We start from the raw sequence: 7583 nt of genomic DNA on the forward strand, positions 1-7583 counted from the left end.
CATCTGGTTCAAACTGCAGCACCCTCAATTACCAGCTGTGGATCCTTGGGGAAGTTACCTTCCTTCTCTAAATCTCAGTTTTCTCACCTATAAAATGACAGATATAATGCAATGTAAAATGCTCACTTCCTTTTAGGTTGAATTAAGAGAAACATTTCATCCATCCATAAAATCAGTAAGTCAAAAATGTTATTTCAGAATAACAGAGACTCATTATTCTGATATTTGGATTCTGGGTATAATTAAGTGAAAATAGTGTACCCTACTTCAGAAATACTTCAGAAATACTTGTACTACTTTTGTTAGCCATCATGATCAAACTTTTTCTGTGCATTTAAAGAATGAGAAACTTTATATTGCTAAAAATTAATCAATCTGGTAGCTAGCATACAATTTTGGTTTACTAATAGAAAATATATTCATCTTATAAGTTCAAATAACTTGAGGATTAACTCTAATTGGAATGAGCATTTCATTATATGATTTGATGAGTTTTAATTACCAATATAGCTTTTCATTAAATCAGACTCCCTAGAATCCCAAATTGTTCTTTTTCCACTGATAGGAAATTGTCTAATAGAAATATCTTAGCAGAAAATATGGACCTTGTGGGAGAGGAAAATATCAGTAATCATTAACACTATCATTTCAGTGTTTTATGGGACAAAGGGAGAATATTTTGGCCCTATGGTAAGCACTGTATACTTCTAATTTAGACCCATATTTCTTATTGTAGGAATGCTGGAAACAACTGATAGATTTTCTAGCAATATCCAGATCAAAGCCACCTTTATTTAGACTTATTGGTACATAATTAATGATACTTTAATATACAGCAAGGTTGAGGATGCTGAGAGGAAAGCATGAGACAAGGTTGGGGTTTTCCTCACACCCTCTGTATTATTCATGTTAGACTATCTACTGTAACAGACTATCCCTAAATCTCAACGGCTTAACACAATAGAGGTTTATTTTTCACTCACATTCCATCTAACCTAGGAAGTGACAGGGACATAGACTGTTCTTTATGATTTATCAGGGACATAGACTCCTGTCAGGTAGCTCCACCATTTTCTAAGGTCTTGTAGTCTTCCACAGGGTTTTCTGCAGCCAGGCAGCAGAGAGGTGGGAAAAAGTACCTGGAGTATCTCATCCAAGGGTTTGGGGCCCAGCTCAGACAGTATATACATCATTCAAAAACAAGACGAGAACATAGGTATTAGTCCCAACTGGCTGAGGTCTGGTAATCCTCTATAGAAATTCAGGAGACTTGGTTTAAGTTCACAGATTCTTGCTGACATTGTAATGATATTATTTTTTACAGATGTTTCTGTTACATTCATACACTATTTTTATTTAATCATAAGTGATATTAATTCATTCATTTCTAACTCTGTGAGATTCTGAACAATCTTGTGTACATATTGACTTAATTCTATTGTAAAGAAATTGCATCAGTTATAACAAGATCAATTAAGTAATTGCCAGCAGCTTAAATATGAATGATTTAAAATCTAATTTCCTAAAAAAAAAATCCACAAAGATTAAGTACAATTTTCCATAACACCCAAGTAAACAAGCATCAAAAGCTCAAGGTTAATAATAAAAATAACAATCATAAAACTAAAATCTCATAGATCTTCTTGCAAATAAATTACTATATTTACGGGTAATAAGATATAAATCTTATGATAGCAAGATCTAACAAGAAAGGAACATCACCCAAACCTTGCTAATGTTATATCTTAGTGTCTTTATAGGTGACTGACTTATAAATACTCTTCAAACTTCTATTCTACTATTTACTTGATGTTAAAGCCTGGTCAATTGCTTTGTATTTTCAAAATACTCATATCAGGAACTTTAAGTTTCTTATTCTCTCAATATTCTAGTTACTCAAGCTTGGGGGTGTCATTTATAATTTATTTTAATTAATGTGCATTAAAGATATTTGAGATTTAGATTTTTTAAAATTTCCACTCCTAATAATATGTTTACTCTGAGAAAAATTGTACAAATGCTGCTGGTCAAAAGGCTGATATTTGTTAATCAGCAGATCTAGGATATCTGCAGCTGGATTTCCAGCTCTCAGCTTTCCCATCGTGAATAAATCATGACCACATGACCCAAGCAGAAAAGTACATGCTTTACCCAAGATTCAAATACTAGTTAGACCCCAATACTTTTACCCACATATTTTGAAGTTTTAAAAAAGTACAATTATTATATCATGTCCATAAAACTGTGGAACACCAAAGTTTATACTGGCATCAAAGGTGACCATATTTGTTTCACTGTAAATATCAATACAAGTGAGTCTACCCAGTAATCTATCTTCTTCTACAACTCCTTAAAAATATTTTTGTGTTTACACTTTACTCTCTAACTCAAAATCTTACTATTTCTAATTTGATTCTATTCCAAGCTCTTCTACGTACTATCAGTTTAGTCTTCAAGGCATTAATTTTTCTGAGGCTTAAATTCATTGCCTATAAAACAGGATAATTATGTCAATTTATCAAGGTTTTGTAAGACTTAAATAAGATAATAATAATGGGTGGTTAATTCTTTGTAAACACTACTGGTAAAGCATCAAAAGAGTGTCCTCCTCCTCCTTCTTTCTTTCATCCATGCTCTTGAGGTTTTTTTGTCATTTTAATTTTTGGTTTTTGTGTGTGTGTGTGTGTGTTTTTAAATTTTATTTATTTATTTTTTATAAAGCAGGTTCTTATTAGTTATCTAGTTTATACATATTAGTGTACACATGTCAATCCCAATCTCCCAGTTCATCCCAACACCACCTCTCACCTCCCTGCTTTCCCCCCTTGGTGTCCATACATATGTTCTCTACATCTGTGTCTCCATTTCTGCCTTGCAAACTGGTTCATCGGTACCATTTTACTAGATTCCACATATATGCATTAATATACAATATTTGTTTTTCTCTTTCTGACTTACTTCACTCTGTATGGCAGTCTCTAGGTCCATGCATGTCTCTACAAATGACCCAACTTCGTTCCTTTTTATGGCTAATATTCCACTGTATATATGTACCACACCTTCTTTATCCATTCATCTGTCGATGGGCATTTAGGTTGCTTCCATGACCTGGCTATTGTAAATAGTGCTGCAATGAACATTGAGGTGCATGTGTCCTTTTGAATTATGGTTTTCTCTGGGTATATGCCCAGTAGTGGGATTGCTGGATCATATGGTAATTCTATTTTTAGTTTTTTAAGGAACCTCCATACTGTTCTCCATAGTGGCTATATCATTCCCACCAACAGTGCAAGAGGGTTCCATTTTCTCCACACACTCTCCAGCATTGATTGTTTGTAGATTTTCTGATGATGCCCATTCTAGCTGGTGTGAGGTGATACCACACTGTAGTTTTGATTTGCATTTCTCTAATAATTAGTGATGTTGAGCAGCTTTTCATGTGCCTCTTGACCATCTGTATGTCTTCTTTGGAGAAATGTCTATTTAGGTCTTCTGCCCATTTTTCGATTGGGTTGTTTGATTTTTTGATATTGAGCTGCATGAGCTGTTTATATATTTTGGAGATTAATCCTTTGTCCATTGATTCATTTGCAAATATTTTCTCCCATTCTGAGGGTTGTCTTTTCATCTGTTTATAGTTTCCTTTGCTGTGCAAAAGCTTTGAAGTTTCATTAGGTCCCATTTGTTTATTTTTGTTTTTATTTCCATTACTCTAGGAGGTGGATCAAAAAAGATCTTGTTGTGATTTATGTCAAAGAGTGTTCTTCCTATGTTTTCCTCTAAGAGTTTTATAGTGTCTGGCCTTACATTTAGGTCTTTAATCCATTTTGAGTTTATTTTTGTGTATGGTGTTAGGGAGTGCTCTAATTTCATTCTTTTACATGTAGCTGTCCAGTCTTCCCAGCACCACTTATTGAAGAGACTGCCTTTTCTCCACAGTATATCCTTGTCTCCTTTGTCATAGATTAGTTGACGATAGGTGCATGGGTTTACATCTGGGCTTTCTATCCTGTCCCAGTGATCTATATTTCTGTTTTTGTGCCAGTACCATATTGTCTTAATTACTGTAGCTTTGTAGTATAGTCTGAAGTCAGGGAGTCTAATTCCTCCAGCTCCGCTTTTTTCCCTCAAGATTGTTTTGGTTATTCGAGGTCTTTTTTGCCTCCATACAAATTTTAATATTTTTTGTTCTAGTTCTGTAAAAAATGCCATTGGTAATTTCATAGGGATTGCATTAAATCTGTAGATTGCTTTGAGTAGTACAGTCATTTTCACAATATTGATTCTTCCAATCCAAGAACATAGTATATCCCTCCATCTGTTTGTGTCATCTTTGATTTCTTTCATCTGTGTCTTATAGTTTTCTGAGTACAGGTCTTTTACCTCCATAGGTAGGTTTATTCCTAGGTATTTTATTCTTCTGGTTGCAATGGTGAATGGGATTGTTTCCTTAATTTCTCTTTCTGATCTTTTGTTGTTAGTGTATAGGAATGCAAGAGATTTCTGTGCATTAATTTCATATCTTGCAACTTTACCAAAATCATTGATTAGCTCTAGTAGTTTTCTGTTGGCATCTTTAGGATTATCTATGTATAGTATCATGTTATCTGCAAACAGTGACAGTTTTACTTCTTCTATTCCAATTTGGATTCCTTTTATTTCTTTTTCTTCTCTGATTGACGTGGCTAGGACTTCCAAAACTATGTTGAATAATAGTGGTGAGATGGACATCCTTGTCTTGTTCCTGATCTTAGAGGAAATGTGTTCAGTTTTTCACCATTGAGAATGATGTTTGCTGTGGGCTTGTCGTATATGGCCTTTACTATGTTGAGGTAGGTTCCCTCTATGCCCACTTTCTGGAGAGTTTTTATCATAAATGGGTGTTGAATTTTGTCAAAAGCTTTTTCTGCATCTATTGAGATGATCATATACTTTTTATTTTTCAGTTTGTTAATAGGGTGTATCACATTGATTGATTTGTGTATATTTAAGAATCCTTGCACCCCTGAGATAAATCCCACTTGATCATGGTGTATGATCCTTTTAATGTGTTGTTGGATTCTGTTTGCTAATATTTTGTTGAGGATTTCTGCAACATGTTCACCAGTGATACTGGTCTGTAATTTTCTTTTTTTGTAGTATCTTGTCTGGTTTTGGTATCAGGGTGACGGTGGCCTCTTAGAATGAGTTTGAGAGTGTTCTTTCCTCTGCAATTTTTGGAAGAGTTTGAGAAGGATGGGTGTTAGCTCTTCTCTAAATGTTTGATAAAATTCACCTGTGAAGCCATCTGGACCAGGACTTCTGTTTGTTGGAAGACTTTTAACCACAGTTTCAATTTCATTATTTGTGATTGGTCTGTTCATATTTTCTATTTCTTCCTGGTTCAGTCTTGGAAGGTTATACCTTTCTAAGCATTTGTCCATTTCTTCCAGGCTACATTTTATTGGCATAGAGTTGCTTGTAGTAGTCTCTTAGGATGCTTTGTATTCCCGTGGTGTCTGTTGTAACTTCTCTTTTTCATTTCTAATTTTATTGATTTGAGTCCTCTCCCTCTTTTTCTTGATGAGTCTGGCTAATGGTTTATCAATTTTGTTTATCTTCTTAAAGAACTAGCTTTTAGTTTTATTGATCTTTGCTATTACTTTGATTGTTTCTATTTCATTTATTTCTGCTATGATCTTTATGATTTCTTTTCTTCCACTAACTTTGGTTTTGTTTGTTCTTCTTTCTCTAGTTCCCTTAGGTGTAAGGTTAGATTGTGTACGTGAGATTTTTTTCTTGTTTCTTGAGGTAGGATTGTATTGCTATAAACGTCCCTCTTACAACTGCTTTGTCTGCATCCCATAGGTTTTGGATCATCGTGTTTTCATTGTCATTTGTCTCTAGGTAATTTTTGATTTCCTCTTTGATTTCTTCAGTGATCTCTTGGTTATTTAGTAATGTATTGTTTGGCCTCCATGCATTTGTACTTTTTACATTTTTTCCCCTGTAATTGATTTCTAATCTCATAGCATTGTGGTCGCAAAAGATGCTTGATATGATTTCAATTTTATTAAATTTACCAAGGCTTGATTTGTGACCCAAGATGTGATCTATCCTGGAGAATGTTCCATGTGCACTTGAGAAGAGAGTGTAATCTGCTGTTTTTTGGATGGAATGTCCTATAAATATCAATTAAATCTATCTGGTCTATTCTGTCATTTAAAGCTTGTGTTTCCTTATTACTTTTCTGTTTGGATGATCTGTCCATTGTTGTAATTGAAACGTTAAAGTTCCCCACCATTATTATGTTACTGTCGATTTCCTCTTTTATAGCTGTTAGCATTTGCCTTATGTATTGATGTGCTCCTATGTTGGGTGCATATATATTTATAATTGTTATATCTTCTTGGATATATCCCTTGGATCTTGGATTGATCCCTTGATCATTATGTAATGTTCTTCCTTGTCTCTTGTAACATTCTTTATTTTAACGTCTATTTTATCTGATAAGAGTATTGCTACTCCAGCTTTCTTTTGATTTCCATTTGCATGGAATATCTTTTTCCATCCCCTCACTTTCACTCTCTATGCGGCCCTAGGTCTGAAGTGGGTCTCTTGTAGATAGCATATATATGGGTCTTGTTTTTGTATCCATTCAGCGAGCCTGTGTCTTTTGGTTGGAGCATTTAATTCATTCACATTTAAGGTAATTATTGACATGTATGCTCCTATTACCATTTTCTCAATTGTTTTGGGTTTGTTCTTGTAGGTCTTTTTCTTCTCTTGTGTTTCCCACTTAGAGAACTTCCTTTAGCATTTGCTATAGAGCTGGTTTGGTGGTGCTGAATTCTCTTACCTTTTTTTTTTGTTTTTAACATCTTTATTGGAGTATAACTGCTTTACAAAGGTGTGATAGTTTCTGCTGTATAACAAAGTGAATCAGCTATACGTATACATACATCCCCATATCTCCTCCCTCTTGTGTCTCCCTCCCACCCTCCCTATCCCACCACTCTAGTTGGACACAAAGCACCGAGCTGATCTCCCTGTATTATGTGGTTGCTTCCCACTAGCTATCTATTTTTTGGTAGTGTATATATTTCCATGGCACTCTCTAACTTCGTCTCAGTTTACCCTTCCCCCTTCCCATGTCCTTAAGTCCATTCTCTATGTCTGTATCTTTATTCCTTTCCTGACCCGAGGTTCTTAAGAACTTTTCTTTTCTTTTTTAAATTCCATATATATGTGTTAGCATACGGTATTTGTTTTTCTGTTTCTGACTTACTTCACTCTGTATGACAGTCTCTAGGTCCATTCGCCTCACTACAAATAACTCAATTTCGTTTCTTTTTATGGCTGAGTAATATTCCACTGTATATATGTGTCACATCTTTTTTTTTTTTAATCTAGAATTTTTTTTTTTAACATCTTTATTGGAGTATAATTGCTTTACAATTGTGTGTTAGTTTCTGCTTTATAACAAAGTGAATCAGCTATACATATACATATATTCCCAAATCTCCTCCCACTTGTGTCTCCTTGTCACCCTCCCTATCCCACCCCTCTAGGTGGTCACAAAGCACAGAGCTGATCTCCCTGTG

This window comes from Balaenoptera borealis (genome assembly GCF_965194805.1).
Source record: "Balaenoptera borealis genome assembly, chromosome: 13".
NCBI classification, from domain to species: domain Eukaryota; kingdom Metazoa; phylum Chordata; class Mammalia; order Artiodactyla; family Balaenopteridae; genus Balaenoptera; species Balaenoptera borealis.